A 25,333-nucleotide genomic window follows, 5' to 3' on the forward strand; every position below is an offset into this window, starting at 1 on the left:
CAAAATATTAATATTGTACATTGTTGCAGGCTTTTCTTTGTTCCTCGATACTTTGAAAATGTTCTAACACTTTTTTAAAAAATGTTGTTCTCTTTTAAAGTTTCCCTGGAAACTTCTAAAAGGCAGCTGCTGTGGGCTCACGTTGTCTCCCCCTTCCCCCTGCAAATGTGTAAATGAAGAACCACCTCCATGTCTTTAATTTATAACAGGCTAAACTTTCCCCTGTAAGTTGATACTCTGACCAGAAGTCTGTGGGTTGGATGGGTGCTGTGTTTTTTTGGTCGTAGCTTCTTTTGGCTGATAAACTAGCACTTAAGTGTTTCCCTTTTCCAAACCCCCAAATGACAAGTGTCTCTGTGGTGAGGTGGCAGCCCAACTGTCATTGCCAACAAGAATGGTCCTGTGGACACTTATTTTTAGTTTGCTGCCTAAAGCAAGAACCAGGCTGGGTAACCAGGGCTCTTGGGGCACAAACTTCCAGAATCCAGAGCATGGAGCTATCAAAGGGAAGCCAGGTGAAGCAAGAGACCGCTTCAGGAAGCCCTAAGCGCCTTTTCTCCAGGTGGACCACAAAGACAAGGCAGAGATCTTGTATTGAGTGAGAAGACTGTAGTCCACTTTTAACATGGTTTAATTTTTATCAAGGATGCTATAAAACAGAAACACATTAATTGCATTTACATGAATGTAAATTCAGGCAGCCTTGGGGAACTAATTATAGCAAAGAGGCTGATGATAAAAAGCAGACTGGTAGAAACCTGCTCTACGGCCTGCTCAGCAGCCCATCCTCCCTTCTAACAGAGCCTGAAGCAAGGTGTCTCACTTTCTGCGGGTCAAGTAGTTGGCATGTCACCAAGCAAGGCCAGTTTACTCTCTCCAGGGAACAGAAATCCTGGGTGAAGGGACACAGGGATCCCTAACTAATGGAGAGTCCGTTAGTCTCTCCCACCTAGATCACCTAGTTTCCTGTCCCATACAAAGCCAGAATTTTTAGCTTTTTATTTGATTCTGTGAGCTGCTCTGTGGCCTTCTAACATGTATGTGTGCGTGCCATGATGTATACATGTGTGTATTTTTAGTTTTTTTTCTTAAATTAGCTAAAGTTGGTTTCTTTTGCTTGGAAGCAAAGAACTCCCCCTAAAATGAGAGCCCCAGTATATTTCACTGTATATGCAAATCTCTGCCTGGCTCTGGACAGAGGGCAATTTCTCCCCCCATCCCCCCACCTCCCATCCTGGCTCAAATATTTTCAACTTAGGGAAAAATGAGTCCTCCTCCTTAAACAGGAACTGTGACAGGCTGGGTTTTATGAAAGCATTGGTGATTGTTTTTTCCTTCCTTTTTCCACGAATGCAAGCTTCTTACTATTTCCCAACCAGGGGCAGCCAAGCAAATCCAGCCTCAAAAAGACTCTTTAGATGAGAGAGAGAGCGAGGGCCAGCCCACCGCCAGAGCCTGGTATATTGCTGCTGCAGGACTTGGCTTTGCTCATCCTGTGGTTTTCTGAACTGGAAACCAGGCTCTGGCATTGACCTCTCAGAGACAGACAACTCCTAGCAAAAGCACCTCTGACTGCATGGATAGAAGTGTTGGGTGTCAGAAAACAATGCCCTCATATGCGTGCAAGTCCAGAGGGGTGGGACGGAGGTATGGGGTGGTGGTGGGAGGACCTTCCTTAGGAGGTAGGGCTCTGTATACTCAGAGTGGGTGAGGAGAAGGAATGCTGTGAAAAATATTAAGCAAGGTAAGAAATGCCCCTGAGATGCTGTTAATTGACAAGAGCCTGTAAAAGCGCACCATCAGTACGATGCCTCTGTGTGTGTGTCTGTGTGTGTGTGTGTGTGTGTGTGCATGTGCATACACATGTGTGTGCATGCACGGAGAACCAGAACCAGAAACAGAAGGGGAGGGCAGAGTGGGAGAGCACACAAGTCATCGGGTCTCTTAGTAATGGGATTACGGGTGATTTTAATTGCCTTCTTTAAGCTTCTCCATATTTTTAAAATTTTCAATAATGATTATGTGTTACTTTCAAATTGGAAAAAATCCATAAATACTACTCGAAAATGAAAGAAAGAAAAAGAAAGCAACGCCCTCATCAGCACGAGGTTCTGTCAAAGCAGTGCAGTAAGAACTAGTCCCACCTACCCCAGCAAAATCCAACTCTTCAATCACAGTCACATGCAGAGATTGCATCAACCTAAGTGGCAACAGGATGGACAAAGACACTCGACAGCTACCACTGCTATCGCTGCTGTTACTTGCACAGCATGGACAAGATCTCCTATCTCCATATATTTTTCAAGGTATCTCTCACTTCATTTGATGCACCACATAATCCACTAAGGTAGGAAGGGCCACCAACGTCAGTCCCACTTTATGGATGAGGAAACTGAAGTACCTGCCAGTATATCACATTAGACCTTGTAGTATTATTACTGACAATAACAATGGTGGTCTTAGACATCAAATTATCACACTTCTCCCCCCAAATCTCTCTAAAGCACTACAAAAACAATAATAGTTCATATTTATTGAGTGTCCCATGGCCTTCAAATTTATTGAAGTAGATGCAGTTGTTCTTATTTTAAAGTTTAAGAAAAGCTGGGGTGCATAAAGATTAAGTAATCTGTCTACAAACACATAATTAGTAAATGGTTGAGTCAGCGTATGAGCCCAAGCAGACTGCCTCCAAAGTCATGAACTGGACTAGAAAGTCACATGTCTATTAGCCCATGTTTGAAGAAAAATTCCATTTGAGTAAATTGGCCAGACCCTTAGACTCTGTTCTATTCTAATCTGACCCTCATTTGTAACACGTCTTAGTCTGAGAGTAAACATCCCATATCCGCTAGGGACAGAAGTGGCTCTTCACTTTTTAATATTTTCAGCTTGGAGTGAAAATGCGGAAGATCTCATAAAAGATGGTGTCCAAGTCCATTCCATAGGCCCAGATGGCTTAAAGAACTTAAGTAAACACTCAGCTCGAATACTTCAAAGCTCCTAGTGGAGACCAGTGACCTCAGCCCAGTGAGCCAGGCCTATGGAAGTAGTAGCCTGGAAGATGGCAAGGAGTAATTCACGCTCAAACCAAGCTTGGCTTCCTTCTGCAGTGTCTCTCTGCCACTTTGGTCTCCCTAGCACTGCAGACACCAAAATGTGGCAGGAAACCCAATAGTCTAGGTTAGCAACGTATTATTTTCAAAGCACTGTTTGGCGGCCAGGGAGGGAAGGCAGACTGGAGACAAACATAATATCAAGAGTTTGATAAGACTTGGTATCATTCAAATACATCCACGGACATTTGCAAGTTGCTTTGCTCACCTGAGCAGCCTGGGGCAAAGTGTTGAACTCAAGGAAGCTGGTCACAGGCAGCTTCTACCACCTTTCAGTGCCCCGTCTGCCCTTAGAAAGTCTTCTCCTTCAGACACTCATTGCCCTCAACTACCATCCATCACCAGAGCGGGGGCCTCCCAAGTGTCTTCCACACAACTCTGTCTGGCCAGCCCAAACCCCTCAGCTGTCTTTTATTAAGAGAAGCTCTTAAAGTGTATTTCCACCACAGCTGTCCAGTTTTTCAAAGTATTAGTGACTAAACCTAAACTGATGAACTAATTCATGATGTATGCTATGGAGTGATAATGACTTAATAAATTATTATTCTCAGAGAACTTGTGAAATTTACCCTAAAAATAACTAATGAAATTTTTCTGGCACTCTGAGAGGCTGGTATGGTAGGGATGTTGAGTGCTTTTTTTTTTTTTTTTTTTGAAACAACTTAGCCATTTTCTTCTCTGAGAATGCTCAAGGTGGTGATTTTTTTTTTAATTTATTTATCTTTGGCTGCGTTGGGTCTTCATTGCTGCCCACAGGCTTTCTCTAGTTGTGGCGAGCAGGAGATACTCTTCATTGTGGTGCATGGGCTTCTCATCGTGGTGGCTTCTCTTGTCGCAGAGCACAGGCTCTAGGCATGCAGGCTCAGTAGTTGTGGTTCGTGGGCTCTAGAGCGCAGGCTCAGTAGTTGTGGCGCATGGGCTTAGTTGCTCTGTGGCATGTGAGACCTTCCCGGAGCAGGGCTCGAACCCGTGTCCCCTGCACTGGCACGTGGATTCTCAACCACTGTGCCACGAGGGAAGTCGAGTGCTTATTTTTATGCAGCTCTCCTCACCTTTTATTACAGATACGGTCTACCACCTGTGTCATGAGGGACGAAGGTGTTTAACTGCCAGTGAGACATCTTGCAGCATGCTCTTCCTCTGTTGTGGCAACTGTGGAGCCATTTGTTGAGATGGAAGTGTCATAAGATCAAAGCAGCCTGGAGCCCTGGGGCACAGGTGTCCTAGAGAACCATTCAGACCTACAATGGACTTCAGCTGAAACAGTAATAAACTTCCTTCATGTTAATCCACTAACATTTGGCATTATTTGTTATAGCAGCATAGTTCAGCACATCCTGACTGTTAGAGCTAATAAATTTTACACCTCAAACCATAAGCCATAGTTTGGTTCCTATCTACTGTTAAGAGAGACATATGCCACTTATTAGCTGTGGCTTTGGACAAGTTATTATATTTCCCCAGAATAAGTCTCAGTGTTCTCCTCCGTAGGACAGGAAGGCTGGTCTCTTTCAGTTATAAGATTCTACCCAAATAGTAATCCCAAATTACATGGTACCTGCTCCCTAAAGATAACTATCGTATGCTAAGACAAGGCAATTTATCCCAAAACGAATAGAGATGTTGAACCCAAGTCAAACACTTTTTACCTAGTCATGTCTCTGAACAGGAAGGTCAGAACATAAGCACATTTTAGGAGATTTGATATCGTACCAAGAGGCCGCACGATATCTCATTACCCTTTGAAGTTGACCATTCTAGCACCCCTGAGCCATCAACATTTGTCAAATTAGAGCTATTCCATCTGAGAATTACGCAGCCTTTCCCAAAGTTTATCTGGAAATTACGTTGGAAATTCCCAGTTCATGTCTGAAGACCAGAGGGCCGCATCAACTAACACAGTGGTTCTCAGCCCTTTTAACATGAAGACACCTCTTCAATGCAAAAAATTCCCCTGATGTGCATATGTGCATGTGTGTATAACTATTAGAGTCCACTGATCTAAAAATGCACTATTTTAAAAAGCTATTTTAGTGAATTGTTATTTGAAAAATAGCACATATATTATTCAAAATACCTGGACATATTATGTATTCGGGCTATAGGCAATGTTGGGCACGTGGGTATATTTGCAGACCCCTTGCAATAACTCTGAGGTTCCCCAGGAGCTATTCATATCCACAGGCTGGGAACAGTAAACTCAAGGAATCTGGGAGAATATTGCAACCTGTATTTGGTTCTTGCTTCCTTCCCCTCCCCCTCAACCTCTAATTCTCCGGGAAGCAGACTCTAACACAGAATTAGGAAGCATGAGGTCTTGTGGGGAGTAACACCTGTGAAAGGAAATATGAGGTAGCAGGAATGGCCACAAGGAAGCCACCTGATTGTGGTACAGGCTCTGTTAGCCCCAAAGGTTGCTCCAGAGCAAGATTACCTGTTGGAGCGCATCCCCATCAGGTGGAAATGGCCATGACTTTATCCCATGGCCCTGCTCAGTTATGGGCTAGGGCCACTCTGAGCAGAGTGTGAATTTAGCTCAAAAGTTGCTAACAGGAGAGGCTGTCACCTAGTTATCCTCCTGGTAGCTGGGCAGTGAGTCCTTTCTGGAAAGGGGATCTGAGTATTTTATCTGCATCTGCTACACCGTATGTTTTCCCCTATTTCTATAGGCAATTTTCTCCCTCAAGGTTAAACATGAAGACAACATAACTTTATAAATGACAGTGTGAATTGCCCTTGGGAAATAGGCAATCTCTAAATAAAATCAGAAAGAAAATTATAACCATGCATAAGCATAATTGCATTAGCTACAGGATGAGGTGCTCCTCGGATAGGGGGTTGCATTTAGTTTAAGCAGAATCTCCTTCTGCAGAGGGAGCTAATTGCAAGTCTGAAATAAGATCAGAGAAATGTTTGCTGCAGAAGTCTGATCATACTCTGCACTGAACATGACTCTTCATGAATACATTGGCTGTTTACTGTGGGGAAGTCACTATGTTAGGAAAAATGAAGTAGTAATTGCAAGGCAGGAAATTACCTGGGGAGGGGCCTTCTCTTAGGAGGAAGAAGGAGTCTATTTACGATGTCAGTCCCTTTGCTTAGCCTGGGCTGTGAGGGGGTGTTTGGCACATGGCATGAAAGACAGACTGGGATGGACCCGGCTAGTGGGAAATATTTACAAGATCAAACCTGAGAATGGAACCATGTCCTGTTAGTCCAGTTTGAAACACTGAACCAGTTAATCTCCAAAGATGCATCTTTCAGGAGCTACCAAGGTGGTTTCCAAGTGGGAGTTTACACAGATCAAGGAGAGCAGAGGGGAGAACAAATGGAAGGGAAACTTTGGAGGGTGGGACCATCCCCTACCCTTGCCTTCAGCCCCCCTTCAAAAGAGTGGTCCCAGCTTTATCCTCTACATGGTAGGATTTTATGTAAGGTTACCTTTAAGGAAAGGTTCCTTAATGAAAATAAATGAATCAGATAACTACAGTTTCCTAGGTCTTACCTGAAGCCTACTAAAATAAAATCTCACATGAGTTTGACCTTCCAAAAATGCTGCTCAACGAACCTTGTGATAGAAGGATGGATAGATAGATGACAAATGAGATAGAAAGATATTAGATGATAGATAACATACATCTACCACTATAGTAACATGCAATGCATATTATAACATATACACAAAAAGAAAACATTTTAAAGGGTAAGATAAAAATGAATAGAATAGAGGCTCTAGTATTTTCTTGCACCCAGGGGATCATCTTGATTTCCCCCGATGTAGGCAAATCTTACACTGGAGCATTCTCACAGTCTTATCTGTGATAGAAAGACTGTGTGGGAAATAAGGAGATGACCTACCACGACTTACAGATGTAAATCCGTCCCACTTTTTTTTAATGGACTCTGAGCCACTGAGATAGTGGTGCTCTCCATCCCAGCCTGTTCCTTTCTCTGTACCAGTGCTAGGGCCTGGAGGGATAATCAACTACAGTGATTGTAGCTGATTACTACCAGGTGGGAAAAGGGTACACATTTTTTTCCAAGCCAGATGGATTCTGCTTCCTCCTTCCCTTCAAGCACAGATGAAATCCAGTTTAAGCAAAGTTGAAATTTCAAAGCTGAGCTCTATTCCATCACCCATGTTTAGACCAGTGAGTGGAATTGCTGACACATTAGTCTATCAGAGGCCCTATAGCTCAACTCTGAAAGTCACCCATAAATATCTAGTCACTGACGTCTGGGAGAATAACTAGAGAAAGACCAATGTAATGGGGATCATCCCTGAGCCAGGTGTGCGGATACCAACAGAGAGGAGAATTGAAAACCCAAGCAAGTGAAGAGCAAACTCATCAGCACCCCGGGGAATTGGGAGGTCTGAGACAGGCACCAGATGTGTTTGTGTCACTTCTGTGACTCAGCTTCTATTTCAGCTACCGATAAATAAAGGACTGCTTCCAGGTATGCTATATTTGGTTAACCCCTAAACTTGGACATTAAGTACAGCCCCAAGGTGACCAAGACAACATTGCTCTAAACAACAATAATTTCACACATGCTGGATTGAAAAGAAATTAAAATTAGAAGCATGAAGAAAAAATGAAATTAAGTCTGTGGGTTTCCCATACAACCTACAAACCAGCACAACACAGGAGTTCTGTTTCTGTTTTGACAACTCTTTCCGCTTGGAGTCCCACTTTCAGTACTATTTCCCCAATGTGTTTTTCCACCTTTTTGTTCATTCACACTCTCTCTGCCCCCACTCCTTTCCCTCCAAATTCCCACCTGCCAATCTGCCTTTCCAACCCCATCCCCAGATAAATGTACAGGCTTTGCCCCAAAGCCTCCCCAGTGAGCGGTACCTTTTTCTGGGGATAGTAAGCCCTGACTCATCGATTCTTTATTACCACAGTTTCCAAAACACAGTCTTACTTCACCCTTGTCTCTACCCAGATCTCCGTAGGTCTGGGCCACCATGTGCGTAAACAGACTCTTAATGGGGGATTCCCTCCTCACCTTCCCCAAACCCTCTCACTCTCTATCCCTCTTCTGATGCCTACCCTCCAAAATGTCTGAAGGAAGCAGAGCTTAAGGAACTAGGACTCTTCAGGATCCATTGTTTCTTGTATCTCAGACTTTTTTTTTGATCAGCAAAGGAAAACACACTTCTGCTGTTAAAATAAGACTCAGAGATCCTTAGAGAAATGGCACAGTAAAAATAGAGAGACCACGGTCAATTCCATCTTATAAGCTAAATAATATAAGCTAAAGACAAGCCAAAGCTTCCCGTGAATTGGGTAGCTAAGTGAGTTTGACTCTATTCTCCCAGCCCCAGGGAGAAGAGACCAAAATGTGGATACCTGAAGATGAAAGTTCTCAAATTTTTATGTTAAATAAGTGTACATGCTCTTTTATCAGATCCACACAAGGCAGCCCCGCTAAGACATGGATTCAAGAGTAGCATGTTGGTAGATGAGAAAGATGCTATCCAGCAAAATCAGTCAGACTGTCCTCCTCACTATTCCCAGGTTCCTACCGAAGCAGCTTGAACTGAGTGCTCCTACCTTCGGACACTCCCTTTTCTCTGGGTTGATTCTTTAGATCCCTCCCCAGCTGAGAAGTCAACCTCCTGATGACTCAGAATTAGTTCAGCATACTCCCTCATACCCCTGCCTCTCTGGTCAAGACCAAGCCTGTTCCCTAGTGATTCCAGCAGTGACCCCAGCATGCCCTCAGGTTTCACCTCTCCCAGGATGTACCTGGCTCTTTGATTTGGGAAGTGGAGGGAAGCATGTGTAGCAGCCTGTGCCTTTAGAACTCCTCAGAGCTGATGAGTAGTTGTGCGCGAGCCTTTGTGGAGGAATGAATTGAGGAATTCTTTAGCCCATCACACCTTCATTTTCCAGAAACGGAAGTGCCTTCTTATATTCTGGAACTTCTTCATGTCTTGGCTTAGATTTTAGAGAAGATGCCATCTTTTGCCTTTAGTAAGGGATTCCCACACATGCCCATTACAAGACCACTGAAATAAAACAAAACAAACAGAAAGGGAGGGTGTGTGAAACAGTCCCCTATGAACGAAATGAGATGTTTCACCAGAAATGATGCTGGTGGGGTTATTGCTGGGGTACAGCCCCTGGAGGTAGCCTGCTTGCCTAGTCACCAGGTCTCAAAGAAGAATTTGTATTCCATGTGGCTTCCAGATGGTACACTGCAGGTCATCTAATGTCCTTTTGGAAACATGTTCAATCATATTTAGGAATTAGCTTCCAACTCGGGAGAGTTTCCCAGGAGTACAGAAGCCTGTTTCAGGGTTGATCCATGAATGTGTCATAAGCCTGGTGCTAGATAATGACAATGATTCAAGTAAACAGGCAAATCAATCCCTCTTCTGATGACTTACTTCTAGAACATATGAAAGAAGCAGAGCTTAAGGAATCAGGACTTCCAGGATCCAGTTGCCTTCTGCATCTCAAGACATTTATCAGATAAAGAGCATTTTTGCTGTAAAGTAAGACTCTGAGGCACTTATAAAGATACGGAGTGCCAGGTACAGTCATTCCCAACTGGGCAGGAAACTCAAATATGAGCCAAGTTTTCTCTGGAGACAGATTTCATTCATTTATTCATTCATTCAATTAATATTATGTTTGTAGTCATGTAGATCTGAGGATAAACTGTTATTGATGCCCACAATTCTCTTATCTCTTTGGAAAGCACAGATCATACAAGCACCTCTCTAGCACCGCCCCCCTTTTTCTTTTCTAAAACCAGTGACTTAAGTGTGCCTTTGAGAATTTCTAGTATTCCATAGAGAAGAGTTCTGGGGAGGGTGAATTCACCTCACTTGCATTGTACGATCCAAGGTCCTTAAGCACAAGCAACAGAAATCAACTCTGAATTAACAGAAGCAGAAGAGTTCAGGGAAGTTCACAGAACAGAAAGGAAGGCGAGAGAGTGAGGTTTGGAAAAAGGCAAAGACAAGAGCAGCTCCCGAGATTCAGGGAACAGTAAGCACTGTCAAGACCACGTGTGAGGAAGAACTACTCTAAGACATGCTGTGTATCCTGCCAGTGGTGCAGCTCTTGTCTCCTGCTGTGATAAACTTTTTCTACGTGTCCCCCCACCCCCAGCCTTGTGTCACACTCCATGTCCTACAGAGGAGCATCTGATTGGATAAGTATAGGTTACAAGCCCCAGAGGCAGAACTCAGAAGCTCCCTCTTTCAACTTCTATAGGAAGAGGTAGGGTACTGGGTTCTACCAACACAAAACACATAAGGGTGGGAAAATGTCCCAAAATAGAGGGAGTGGAAAGGTGGAGAACCCAAAGAAACAAAAGGATAAGTGTCCACCACATATTTCAATTTTCTCCAAAACAGCCAAAGCTATAGTTTATTCCTTATACAACAGTCTCTGCAGTTGGATCTTCTTATGATCTGATATTGCGCATATCAAAGGGCCCGTTCTGAGCTGTAGAGTATAGCCCTTATCTCTCACATTATTTGGTGTCCTTTAGCAAATTCTGACACAATAAATAATTGTTTATGCTCACATCTATTATTCCCTCGGGCGCCTCCGAGGAGGATTTGTGGCGGCTCACAAAATTTCACACACTGTAAAACAGTTCAATGAAAAATGGAAACAAATCAGTTTGTACCTATGGAAAATGCCCTGTGCTCTGTATGGTGGCCTCTCTCTCTGTACTTCCAGGGAAGCAGGAGGCTGACAAGGAAGGGGGTGTCAGCCTGGGCTCTTGTGTTCCCTTGGTGATCAAGGGTCTGGGTTGATAGGTGTTTTTAGGAAAAGGGCTGATGGGTACATCCAAAGGTGTTGCATGTGACTGATACATGCTCAGGATAAGCAAGAACTAGGCCAGATAAGGGGGCTGGAGCTGTGGCGGGGATTGGCCAGGTGGAGAAGGCAGGACCACTGACAATGGGCCAGAGGAGGAACCCCAGCAGGCCGGCTGGTGGTTGATGACTCATGGCTGAAACAAAGGAACCAACAGGGTAGGAGAGCAAGGGCTGGGCTGAGATCAGAGAACAAGGCTGGGGCTTCACCTAGAGACAGGCTCCTGTTGACAGTGCCTCTGCCAAGGGCCATCTCTTAGAAGGGAAGCTGGAGGTGGTCCTTCTGAGGGTTAACTGAACCCAGAGCACTCGGAATCTTGCTCCACATGTTACTCTATCATCAGGAAAAATAATCAAATATTCTGTTTTGAAATGAGCCTTTCAGACAGTGAGATATGGTGGAAGGAGGCCAGACTTCTGTTTGACTCCAGCTGTTCCATTAACTAGGTGCAGGACATTAGACAAGTCAAATTTCTCAAGGCCTAAATTTCTTTCCATCAAATGAGAAGGTTACGCTACATATGCCTGAAGATTCTTCCAGCTTCAGAAATGATGAGGCCACTTCTAGTACATGCGTATGCACACATGTGTACACACACACACACACACCACACCAGGGATGATGGCGGGAGCGATGCGACAGTCCCAGAAGAAGTCATAGAATACTATCCTTGCTGTGCATCTCCTCTCTTCTGAGGCTGGCTCTGGGAGAGGCGAACTTTCTCAAAAACCACAGCTGTTAAAACGGTCCCAAGGGAGTTATACTTGATTCCCGTTTCCTAACATCCTGAATGGGAGGCCCAGCAGAACTGATAATGGGGTACTTCCCCAAGTTACAAACCACAAACTGAAAGGGAAAAAACCATGCTACCCAAGGACTTAGCCAGTGGGTAACTGGGGCCAGAAATAACAAGCCTGACCTGCGACAGACCAGTGCTGGGGAATGCACAGTGGTGGCCCAGCTAGGATTTCCTTTTTTCCAAGACAAACCATGTTGGCTCTGATGAAACTGGTTGTGGTTAAATTCCCCTCCTTTACTCGTAGCATTATTCCCAAATCGCACTGCGCTCCATCATCAGGGGTTTTGGGGAAGTCTTTGAAATTATTCAGTCATTCTAAGTGCCATGCACTTTATCAGTCTCTCCATTGAGTGACTACTGTCTGTATGTGGCAGGCCCTGTGCCAGGTGTCAGGAGCACCACAGTAAACAGGACTGGCAGGTCCTGTGCCTGCATGGGACTTCCAGACGGGTGTGGGAGACGGAAAGCATACATAACTACAGTGAGTGAAATAACGAAGGAAGCGGAGTGCAGTGCAGGGACGGGGAATAACGGGAGGGGCAATAGGAGCATGTTTTCATAGAGGAAATAGAGAAGGCCTCTCCATGAAGGTGACATTAAAGCAGAGACCTGAAGAATGACAAGGACCAATTTTTTTTTTTTTTTTTTTTTTTTGCGGTGTGCGGGCCTCTCACTGCTGTGGCCCCTCCCGTTGCGGAGCACAGGCTCCAGACGCGCAGGCTCAGCGGCCATGGCTCACGGGTCCAGCCGCTCCGCGGCATGTGGGATCTTCCCGGACCGGGGCACGAACCCGTGTCCCCTGCATCGGCAGGCGGACTCCCAACCACTGCCGCACCAGGGAAGCCTGACAACGACCAATTTTCTGAAACAGGACAGGGTAGGAGTGGTGTGCAGGGTGTGTGGTGTGTGTGGTGTGTGTGGTGTGTGTGTGGTGTGGGTGGTGTGTTGTGTGGTGTGTGTGTGGTGGGTGTGGTGTGTATGCTGTGTATGTTGTGTGTTTGGTGTGTGTGTGGTGTGTGTGGTGTGTGTGATGGGTGTGTGGTGGGTGTGGTGTGTATGGTGTGTATGCTGTGTGTTTGGTGTGTGTGGTGTGTGTGGTGTGTTTGCTGTGTTTGTGGTGTGTGTGTGCAGTGTGTGTGTGGTGTGTGTGATGTGTGTGGTGTGTATGGTGTGTGTGTGGTGTGTGCGGTGTGTGTGTGCGGTGTGTGTATGGTGTGTATGGTTTGTGCCATGTGCGTGGTGTGTGTGTGGTACGTGTGGTGTATGTGGTGTGTGTGGTGTGCGTGGTATGCATGTGGTGTGTGATGTGTGTGGTGTGTGATGTGTGTGGTGTGTGATGTGTGTGGTGTGTATGGTGTGTGTGTGGTGTGTGCGGTGTGTGTGGTGTGTATGGTTTGTGTGGTGTGCGTGGTGTGCGTGGTGTGCGTGTGGTGTGTGTGGTGTGTGTGTGGCGTGTGTGTGGTGTGTGTGGTGTGTGTGTGGTGTGCGTGGTGTGTGTGTGGTGTGCATGGTGTGGTGTGCGTGGTGTGTGCGGTGTGTGTGGTGTGTGTGTGGTGTGCGTGTGTGTGGTATGCGTGGTGTGTGTGGTGTGTGTATGGTGTGTGTATGGTGTGTCTATGGTGGGTGTGTTGTGAGGGAGGCAGCAGCTTTATTGGCAGAGGGAAGAAGAGCATGTTGGTAGAAAAGTCAACTGATTCAAGGAGCTGAAAGAAATCTTACGTGGCTGAAGCAAAGGGGAAGGTAATATAAAATGAGACTGGTGAATTTGCAGAGGCCAGATCACACAAAGCCTTTGAAAAATGTGATAGTTTTCCTTAAACTTTTTTTTCCAAGTTCACTAGGAAACCATTAAGGAAACCATTAAGGCATTTTAGACAGAAGGATACTGTAACCTTATTTTCATTTGCTGTTTGTTTTTGTGGACGACAAAATAAAAATAGGAATAAAACTTGAAGCAAGAAGTCCAGGCAGAAGACTATTATTGTAGTTTCAGTCAAGAAATGGTGAGGACTTAGATTAAGTTAGTGGTCCTCAGTCCTCCAGGGACACTTGGCAATGTCTGGAGACATTTTTGGTGGTCATGACTGGGGCTGGGGGTGGGGACCGGTGCTGCTGGCATCTAGTGGGAGAGGCCAGGGATTCTGCGAAACATCTTACAAATTGCACATGAGAGGTCTCCACCACAAGGATTTATCCAACCCCTAATGTAAATTGTCCCAAGGTAGACAAAACCTGGACCAGGTGATGGCAGGAGAAATGGGAAAATGTAATTGGATTCAAGATGTGTGTTTAACCTGAAATTACCAGGAATTCCAAAGAAAATATATGTGGAGAGTGAGAGAAAGAAATAATCCAAAGATGGCTTTCAGATTTCTGTCTTGTGTAACATGTCATGAAAACACGTTGGATGGATAGGTACTAAAATTTCTGTCTAGTAGGTAAAATCAATTGCTTAGTTTAAAATTCCAGATCTACGCTTTACAAATTGGGAGTGGCAAGATACACAGGCACCTGTGTCTCAGTTTCCCCATCTATAAGGTGAGGATTACAGTGGATCTACTTCAAAGCTATGTGATAAAGATCAACGATTCAATCATATAAGTGCTTCACACAGGGCTGGCATGTGGTCAACAGTCCAGTGTTAGTTACTTTTGTTGTTGTTACTGTAGTTAATATTATTGTTATTGTTAGAACCCAGAACTCATGCGAGCTATCAAAGTGGGGCATATGAATTCGGGAACCACCATCATAGAGATGGCTATGCCAACATAGATGACTCTTAAGGTCTTGACATGAGTGTGTAGACAGAAAATGTCTAGGACTGAACCTTTGGTCCTATCATTAGGATATTGAGGGAATGAGAAGGGTCAGGTGATGAGGTAAGGAAAGTCAGCAAAAGGAAGCATTCCAAGGAGCGGATGCTCAACTGGGTTGATAAAGAAGAGGCTAGAAAAGTATCTCTTGAATTTCAAGGTCATCAGTAACTTTGATAAAACAATTTCATTTAAGAAGTGGGGGTGGAAGCCAGAATGAGTTGAAGATGAAATAGAAGATACAGGACAGAGTATGTCGGAGCTTTTCAAGAATTTTGGCTAAGAAGAGCAGAACTGGTGGAGGACTGTTAAGTTAATGAAGGATGGGAGTTTTTCTCTTTGTTTTTTATGGTAAATACTATTACATTATATCCCATTATAGTGATGGGAATAACATGGTAGAAGAGAGGTACATTAAAAATATAGAAAGGAGATGAGTAGAGTATCCTTGATAAAATGAGAGAAGACAGAAAGAGTGGCCCTTGGTTAGATGAGACACTTTGTGCTCTGAAACAGGAAGTTTAGAGAAGAGGGACAGCAAGTAGACAGGATTGTAGCTTTTATGTTATGTTAGGGAAATAAAGGTTGTGCATGTCTGGCCACTTTTATTAGTGAAGTTTGGGGGGAGGGACCCCAGAAATAAGGAAAGGAAGACAGTGTGTTTTGAATACTAAATAGTCACCTTGGAAACTGGAAAGGCCAGACTTCTATTCAAAAAGTGGTAGGATTACTAGATATCTTTTAAAATTGTGATCATGAATTTATAGTGAAACCAGTGAACTGCATTCTTTGATTTTTCTCCTGCAATGTCCAATTGTTCACATATAAGCATAGAGAAGGCAGAAGATAGAAAGCTGGATTCGTTCAGGAGTTTGAGTTGTGTCAAGTGAATAGGACAAAGGATGAGACCAGGAAGTTTGAGAGTATTTGCAAGAGAGATTAAAATGGTGGGCCATGAAATCTAAGCTAGGATAAGATGGGATGGGAATAAAGGAAAGAGCTGCTGAGTAGGGAGGGAGTGGTGGGGAATAAAAGGTTTGTCTCTGAGATAAAGTATGATATCTCAAATAGAGGAGGTGAGATGGAAGGTAAGAGGTGATGGTCAGAAAGAGTGACATTGACAGATTTCAAAGGTGGTATACTCTCTGGTGATGACAGCGAAGAGATGGGTGAGTGGCTGAGGTGGGGTGGAGGGGTGGTCATTGGTCATGAGGGATTCAAGGAACCAAGGAACTAGGAACAGGGTAACTGTCCACCTGAAAGTTGCGTCGCTGAGACTAACAATGGGATTTGACTTCGAGAGGAAGGCAGAGGTTTACATCCTCAGAAAACAAGGTATGGCCAGAAATACTGAGAGATAGACAGAGAGACAGAGAAAGGCAAAGAGAGAAAGAGAGGGACAGAGAGAGAGAAAATAGCACGACAGCATACATCTTAAAGGGACAGGTGGGAGGGCTTCCCTGGTGGCACAGTGGTTAAGAATCCAAAAAAAAAAAAAAAAAAAAGAATCCAAAGCTTCTTCACTCCCATCTCCCCACCCCCCTAATTCCAGTGCAGAGGGAGGATTTTCAAAAGTTTGAAGACTAAAAATAACCAGAGAGCAAGCCAATTAAATGTCATGACTGGTTTAAACAAAAACTCACACTTAGCACCAATGTGGATTAGGTGGAGGCTGCTTTTATGAAATCTACATTGTTTTAAGAGCATCCCCACAACCCAACCCCCCCGTCCAGCATTCAGGTTCAGAACATACTTTTAAGTTTTGTTTTAAATACTCTAGACTCAAAATGCCTTATAGGCATTGTCAGAAAAAGTGAAGTTGTCCAATTAACCTCATGTTCTTTGTGGCCTTTTATATCTGATCCTCATATTATGAACACCCCAAAACTGTTCAGGGCAGTGGTCCAAGATAAGGGACAGCACTGCAATAACGGTTAACATTTAGTGAATGCTGCCTCCATCTCAGGCATTGTGCTAGGTAATATACTTTCATTACTGCATTTAATGTTCACAAAACCTTTATGGGTTTTTAATCCCATTTTACAAATGGGGAAAATAAGACACTGAAAAGGTAAGTGACTTGTCCAAGGTCACCAGCCATAAGGGGTAGAGATGAGAAAGTCTGGAGAGTTCGCACTTTTAACCAGCTGGCTATACTCCCACATACTGGAAATACACTGTGCTTGTGGTTCAGAGCAGACATCACTGGTCAATTACAGAACAATCCCACCAAGCTTGATCCCTAATCCATTGCTCTAGTAGCTCCTATCAGTTGATAAATGTTGGCAATCTCTCTGCTGAAGTGATAGGAAATCTCTCTGCTCTACCCTCCATAGACCCTTCTCCTTTGCTTGCTCCTATTCTCTTTGAACCTTGTCTTTGCCTTACTCCCAAGTTTGCATCGACTTTGACTTTGGTCCTTTACACTTAGCATATGGTCTTGGTCTCTTTCAAGTCTGACTCAGGCTGAGACTTGCCCCCAGGTCCCTTTTGCCCTTTGTCTGGTTCCTCTTCATCCCCACCCCATAATGAGCTGTCTCAGCTATTTTGTCAGGGTTGGACGAGGCATCTGAGGGGCAATACGCATGACAGAAGAGGAGAAGTCTCAGTGCAGATTCATCCTCCAAATCCTGAGCTCTGAGCCCACTATAAAAATTTCTGCGTGAACCGTATAGATACAGAGCTTTAGACATGGTGTCACATTCTGAAGATCCTACAGTTGGAAATATACCACTGAATTACACTGTCCATGTTTTTTTAAATGACCCCAACTTCCCCCCCACCCAGTTTTAGTCAACTGAATCAGAAACACAGAAAAATATTTTAATTTTGGAGGAAAAACTTAGATATTTGTTGTGCATCAAAAATGCTCATTGGGAGGACTTCCCTGATGGTCCAGCGATTAAGACTCTGTGCTTCCACTGCAGGGGGTGCGGGCTCAATCCCTAGTCAGGGAACTAAGATCCCACATGCCGCGCGGTGCAGCCAAAAAAACACACAATAAAACAAAAACCTAATTGGGGGCTTGAAAAGTAGTGGCTCCTAACCAGCTGTGTAATGCTGGAAAATCATTTAGCCTTTGTGAGGTGTGTTTGATCTGTAAAGGGTGACAATTAAATGTTGGATCTCTCAGGTCCCTTTCAGACACAGCAGTGTGTGGCAATGTAGCCTGTGTTTCAGAGGCTGTTGCTGTCTGCTTTGCAGGGCTACTAACTGCTGGCAGTGTCTCCCCAGTTACTCCCAAAAGTCACCAGGAGGTGCCCCACAAGTACACGTTCTGTCAGTTTCCACAGGTCAGATGACACTCTTTCCTCTTTTGAACGTGCCCTCTATTCGCCCTCTCTAGTGCTATTGTCTCTGTTGTTCCCTGAGTTGCTGCATCTGTGGGGTGTAAAGTCTATTGCCCGTCACCACCATCACAGCCATGGGGTATTAATGTCCTTGTGATGCCAAAGCTCTTTCAAGATTTGTACACTCCTGTGTTGAGACCTGAAGCAAGACTGCCAAACTCCACCACTGACATCTGAACCCTGGGAGCACTTGCTAAGAGGCATTGTCAAGTCACTGTGAAAACTTTGGAGACACCACTCAAATTCTGGACAGCGTGTCAGACTCTATTTCCACAAAGAATATCACGAGTTGGTTGAACACCCAAGACCCACAAAATATAGGACTGATCTAATCCGTCCCTGAAAACCATTGAGACAAACCCATTATCTGAGAAGCCATGACAAGTTATACTTAGAAGCCCAGTGAGTCACAGCTCATGGGAGTTAGCTCAGAAGCTCTCACTCATAAAATGACACACCAGTTTGACGTCTGCTGAGGCTCATCCCAGGTGTCAGAATTCAGCCTCATACAAGGACCAAGAGAATACATTAGAGACGAGTAATATTCATGGAGCACAAGGACTTCATGCTGGGTCTGGCCTCACTATGAAGACAGGGCATCAGACACAGGAAGTCCAAAAAAGTGATACAATTTTTACTAGGAAAAAATTTCCCTTCACCACACACAGTTTCTCTTTAATTTTTCTTAAGGTGGTACAGTTGCTAATTTCAGCCCTTTACATACTTTCCCAGCAGTGAATTTAATTTATGACTTTACTGTACATCCTTCCAGGCCCAGTGGACTCAGAAAGAATATGAACTTTAAAATCCAGCTCCCTTACCTACTTGCTGGCTGTGTGACCAGGAACAAGACTGTCAACTTTCTAAACCTTAATCCCCTTATTTATAAAATGAAGTTTTTAGGAGGATTAAGAAACAATATCTTTTAATGCAAAGCACCTGGCTCAGGATCCTACATATGACGGGTGTTCAATCAGTGTCACTTTCCTTCCTTCCCAGTAGAAGTTATCAGATGATACTAGCTTCAGGTCTTCTGCCAGGCACAGAACACACCCTTCAAAGTGTTAATGCCATTTCATTTCAGCAGACACCTTGTCTCAGGAAAGCCATTAGAAACCCCCAAAGTACTATATTTTTCTCCTGGTAAGTAGCTCACTTCCCAAAACTTCCCACAACTTTCCACAACTTTATATTAAGGAAGCCCAACAAATGAGTCACACTAGTTACAGAAGCAAATTTGGGAGCCACACCCAAAACACAGGCATTTTGACTTTTCAGAAGAAGCTGTCAGTACCACCAAAAAGAGGGCTCAGGGGACCCACAGTTAGGAAACCCCAAATTCCCAGGCTACTTCTGAATTCATATGCAAACCAAAACCCTTAGTTCCTCATTTTTTTTTTTTGGTGAATTTCTATCCACGGTATTTAATGACAGCTGAGAGTCGCTGAACAATATTCAAATTTCTGCTGAATTTTCTGCTTTGTAGCGGGGTGGTGTGAGGGGTACAGGGGGATATATCAAGATGGCCCAATCACTTTTTAAATGAGCAATACCAAATTAAATTTAAAACAACATCCTACTTACTGGGTCCTTATTTACATTTTGGTAGAGTAGAAAGTGATTATTTACTTTTTGAAAACATCTACCATTGCATTTAAAGTATGATTTTGATATTCATGAAAAATTTCAAGAGTTTATCCATTGTGTGAAAGTATAATGATTTGTATAAAAGTAAAAAAAGAAAAAGAAAAAAAAAGATAAAGGAAGCCTGTCATTTGTCAAGGACATAGGTGATTAATAAATTTGCACTTGAGATATAAATACTCCAAGACTGTAGAAAGCAAGGGTATGGTGATTGGATTTAAACTACCTGTGTCTTGCAGAAATCCTATCCAAGGAATTAACATAAAATTGGTGTAGAACTATTGAAAGCCCTCTTCCAAAATCCAGAGTACATGGGCCTCCTGCTGAAGACAAGCTCACAACATCAAAAGCAGTAAAATGAAAAACTATGTGAGTAAATAAGCTACCATAGGAGTCATAAGGCACCATAAACAAAAAGTTAGCCTCCTAGGAGCTGGACCTAGTAGAACAATCTAAAAGAGACAACAAAGCAAGTATGTTTCAAACAATTAAGAAGTTTTAAGAAGTGCAGGGGAGGATGAACTATGATCCAAAGTGAAAGAAGAGGACAGTAAAATAAGACACATTGACAAAGAACAGAAAGAAAATGCAGTCAAGAAAATAAAGAATTAATAGAAGGCTAGACAACGCTGCTGAGAAAATTAGTGAATTGTGAGATAAAACTGAGGAAACTGCTTAGACTGTATCACAGAGAACAGGTGGCAAATACAAATGAACAGATAGAAAATATGGAGGGTAGATTGAGAAAATCCAGCAGATATAAAATCGGGCTGCTATGTTGTACAGTTCTAAAGGTTACTCTTCACAAGGTGTCCAACATAAATGGTGTTGCTTGAATTTTTACATGTCATCCTTTATTTGATAGGAATTCAAGAAGATAAGACTAGAGAATATAGGATAAAGTGATAATTTGAAAAAGATAATAAATAAGAAATTTCCAAAATTGAAGAAAATCACAAGTTCTCAGTTCTCAGACAGAACAAGTACAGAAGAGTCCTGGATAGTATAAATAAAAATAAATTCACACCTAAACAATTTGTGAGGAAAATAAAAAACACCAAAGACAATGAAAAACAACCAGAAATAAACAAGATTACTTGAAAAGTAATGAACAGTCAAAATGACAATACTTTTTATCAGCAACAATGCATGCCATAGAACAATGAAATCATTATCTTTAAAGTGCTGAGGCAACAGTTCTGTCATTTAAAAATTCTAAACCAAGATATGTTTTCATTCAACAATAAAGTATGATTTATTCACACAAAGGAAGCTCACAATGGAGAGAGCCTCATAATACATTCTTAAATAGAAAATAAACAAAAGCAAAAGGTGCTTTTGTGTTAGGAAGGGGGAAAAGTAAGTATATACTTCAATTCATAGTAATGGTATATAAAACACTGGAACACTACCCAAGGAATAAATATAATTGGTTACCTGTGGAGGAATGTAGGAAATGAATTGATGAGGATAAAAGTGAGAGCAAACTTCTCACTGATTATACCACTGATTACCCCTTTAACATTTTTGTTTAATGGGCAAATTCCTAAAACACAAAACCTACCAAGACTGAATCATGAAGAAATAGAAAATCTGATCAGACTTATAATAACTAGAAAGGAGACTGAATTCGTGACAAAAAAAACTCTTAAAGAGAAGTCCAGGACCAGATGATTTCATTGGTAAGTTCTACAAAACACTGAAAGAAGAATTAACATTAATCTTTCTCAAACTCTTCCAAAAACCAGAAAAGGAGGAAACACTTTCAAACTCATTTGTGGACAGCATTATTCTGATATCAAAACTAGATAAATCACTATAAGAAAAGAAAACTACAGACCAATATCCCTGGTGAATACTGATACAAAAGTCCTCAACAAAATATGAGGAAACCGAATTCAACAGCATGTTACAAGGATTTTACACTAGGACCAGTGGGATTTATTTCTGGAGTATAAAGGTGGTTCAACACATGAAAAACAATGAATGTAATCCATCACACCAACAGAATAAAGAAAAAAATCCACATGATCATTTCAAATGTTGTAGAAAAAACCTTTGACAAAATTCAGCACGCTTTCATGACAAAGAAAACATTCTCAAGGAAGTAGGAACAGAAAAAAACTACTTCAACATAATAAGGGCCATATATAAAAATCCCACAGATAGCATCATACTAAATGGTGAAAGACTAAAAGTATTTCTTGTAAGGTCTGCAACAAGACACGGATGCCCACTTTTGCCACTTTTATTTGACATAATACTAGAATTCCTGGCTAGAACAATTGGACAAGAAAAAGAAATAAAAGGCATCCAAACTGGAAAGGAAGAAGTAAAATTATCTCTATTTGCAGATGACATGATCTTTTACGTAAAACCCCTAAAAATCACGCACACATAGACACACAACTGTTAGAACTAACAAACAAATTCAGCAAAGCTGCAGGATACAAAATTAACACACATCTCTGGTAACCAAGATGGCAGAGTAGGAAGACAGTGAGCTCACCTACTCCCATGGGCCCACCAAAATTACAACTATTTACAGAGCGCTATCTATGAAAATGACCTACAGAAAAAAACTAGCAGAAAAGATCTTCCACAACTAAAAATATAAAAAGGAACAACAATGAGATGGGTAGGAGGGGCAGAGATGCAATATAGTCAAGACCCATCCCCTCTGGTAGGCAACCCACAAATGGGAGGATAATTACAACTGCAGAGGTTCTCCTCAAGGAGTGAGGGGTCTGAGTCCCACGTTGGACTCCCCAGCCCCGGGCTCCTGCACCAGGAATATAAGGCCCCAGAACATTTGGCTTTGAAGGCCAGTGGGAATTATTTTCAGTAGAGCCAGAGGGCTGTGGGAAACAGAATTCACTCTTAAAGGGCACAAACAAAATCTGACATGCTCTGAAACCAAGGGCAGAAGTAATTTGAAAGGAGCCTTGGTCAGAGTGACCTGCTGATCTTGGGGAGCCTCAAGAAGGGGTAGGAGGCAACTGGGACTCCCACTGGGGACATGCATGCTGGCAGCAGCCATTTTTGAGAGTTCATTTTAGTGAGAACACTAGTACTGGTAAGCACCATTTTGGAATCCTCCCTGTAGCTTATTAGCACTAGGACCTGGCCTTGCCCACCAGCCAGTAGGCACCAGTCCTGAGACACCCCAGGCCAAGCAGCTAGCCAGACAGGGAAACAGTCCCATCCACGAGCAGGCCAGTTTCCATAGCAGGCCAGTTTCCTGAGCCCCCAACAACCCCGGGGACATGGCCTTACCAACCAGTGGGCTGACACCAGCTCCAGGACGCTCAGGACCCCACAGTCAGCATGTCAGGAATTGGCCTCGCATACCAGCAGGATGATACTAGCTTCAGGACCCCCAGACTTGCAGCCAGCTACCCCAGGACCCGGCTCTGCCTATCAGTGGGCCAGAACTAGCCCCATGACCCCTAGTGCTCCACAGCCCTGCCCAACAATGAGCTAGCCTCAGGACCAGGACTCCCAGGGCCATGCAGCCAGCTGTGCCAGGACTTGGCCCAACCCATCAGAAGCAGGCAGCCTCTGCATTAGGCAGGGACTAGCAACCAGCCAGACCAGGGGCCAGTCACACCTACCAGCGTGCCCACAGTAGTCAGTCCACCACAACAGAAGGGTCATACAGTCCACTTAGAGGGCATTCTTAGTGCATATAGCTCTGGTGACCAAAGGGGAGTGCATTGATGGGCCCCATAAAATATCTTCTACATAAAGCCACTTCTCCAAGATTATAAAGTGTAACCAACCTACCAAATACATAGAAATAAAAACAGAGAATTAGGCAAAATGAGGCAACAGCTGAATATGTTCCAAATCGAGGAACAAGATAAAATCACAGAAGAAGAGCTAAGTGAAGTGGAGATAAGCAATCTTCTCAATAGAGTTCAAGGTAACAATCATAAAGATGCTTTACAAACTTGGGAGAAGAATGGATGAACCCAGTGACAAGTTTAACAAAAAGAAAATATAAAGAAGAACCAAACAGAGCTGAAGCATACAGCAACAAATAAAAATACACTAGAAGGAATCAACAGTAGAATACAGAGGAACAAATCAGAAAACTGGAAGTGAGAGTAGTGGAAATCACTCAAGCTGAACAGAAAAAAAGAAAAAAGAATTTAAAAAAATTTGAACAGTTTAAGAGACCTCTGGGACAACATCAAGCACACTAACATTCACATTATAGGGGTCTCCAGAAGGATAAGAGAGAAAAAGGGCAGAGAACAAATTTGAAGACATAATAGTTGAAAAGCTCCCTCACCTGGGAAAGGAAACAGACATCCATGTCCAGGAAGCACAGAGAATCCCAAACAGGATCAACCCAAAGAGGACCACACCAAGATGCATTGTAATTAAAATGAGAAAAATGAAAGAGAGAATCTTAAAAGCAGCAAGGGAAAAGTAACTAGTTATGTATAAGGGAACTCCCATAACACTATCAGCTAGCTGGCTTTTCAGCAGAAACTCTGCAGGCCAGAAGGGATTGGCACAATATATTTATAGTGATGAAAGGAAAAAAGCCTGCAACTAAAAATACTCTACCAGGCAAGGCTATCATTCAGATTTTATGGAAAGATCAAGTTTTACAGACAAGCAAAATTTAAAAGAGTTCAGCACCACCAAATCAGCTTTACAAGAAGTGTTAAAGGGATTTCTCTAAGAAGAAAAGAAAAAGCCACAAGTAGATATATAAAAATTACAAAAGGAAAAATCTCATTGGTAAAGGTAAATATACAGTAAAGGTAGTAGACAAACCACTTATAAAGCTAGTAGGCAGGTTAAAAGGCAAAAGTAGTAAAATCATCTATATCCACAATAAGTAGTTAAGGGATACACACACACAAAATATGTAAAATATGTTATCAAAAACATTACATGTGGGGGTGAGGGGAGTGAAAATGCAAGGTTGTTAAAATGTGTTCAAACTTAAGAGATCAGCAACTTAAGACACACACACACACCCCTCATGGTAACACAAATCAAAAATCTATAATAGATACACAGACAAAAAAGAGAAAGGAATCCAAACATAAAGCTAAAGATAGTAATCAAATCTAAAGGGAAGAGAGCAAAAGATGAAGAAACAGAAAAGAACTACAAAAACCACCTCAAAACAAATAACAAAATGGCAAGAAGTATATATTTGTCAATGATAACTTTAAATGTAAATGAACTAAATGCTACAATAAAAAGGCATAGAGTGGCTGAATGGATACAAAACCAAGATCCATCTATATGTTGTCTGCAAGAGAGTCACTTCAGATCTAAAGACACACAAAGACTGAAAGTGAGGAAGGGGATGGAAAAAGGTATTCCATGCAAATGGCAACAAAAATAAAGATGGGATAGCAATACTTATCTCAGACAAAGTAGACTTTAAAACAAAGACTGTAACAAGAGACAAAGAAGGACATTTCATAATTATCAAGAGATCAATCCAAGAAGAAGAAATAACAATTGTAAATATATATGCACCCAACATAGAAACTTCTAAATACATAAAGCAAATATTTACAGACATAAAAGGAGAAACTGACAGTAACACAATATAACAAGGGACTTTAACGCCCCACTTATATCAATGGACAGATCATCCAGACATAAAATTAATAAGGCAACCCTGGCCTTAAACAACACATTAGAGCAGATGAACTTAATAGATACATATAGAACATTCCATCCCAAAGCAGCAGAATACACATTCTTTTCAAGTGCACATGGAACA

Source organism: Globicephala melas, chromosome 8 (assembly GCF_963455315.2).
Source record: "Globicephala melas chromosome 8, mGloMel1.2, whole genome shotgun sequence".
In the NCBI taxonomy this organism is placed as follows: domain Eukaryota; kingdom Metazoa; phylum Chordata; class Mammalia; order Artiodactyla; family Delphinidae; genus Globicephala; species Globicephala melas.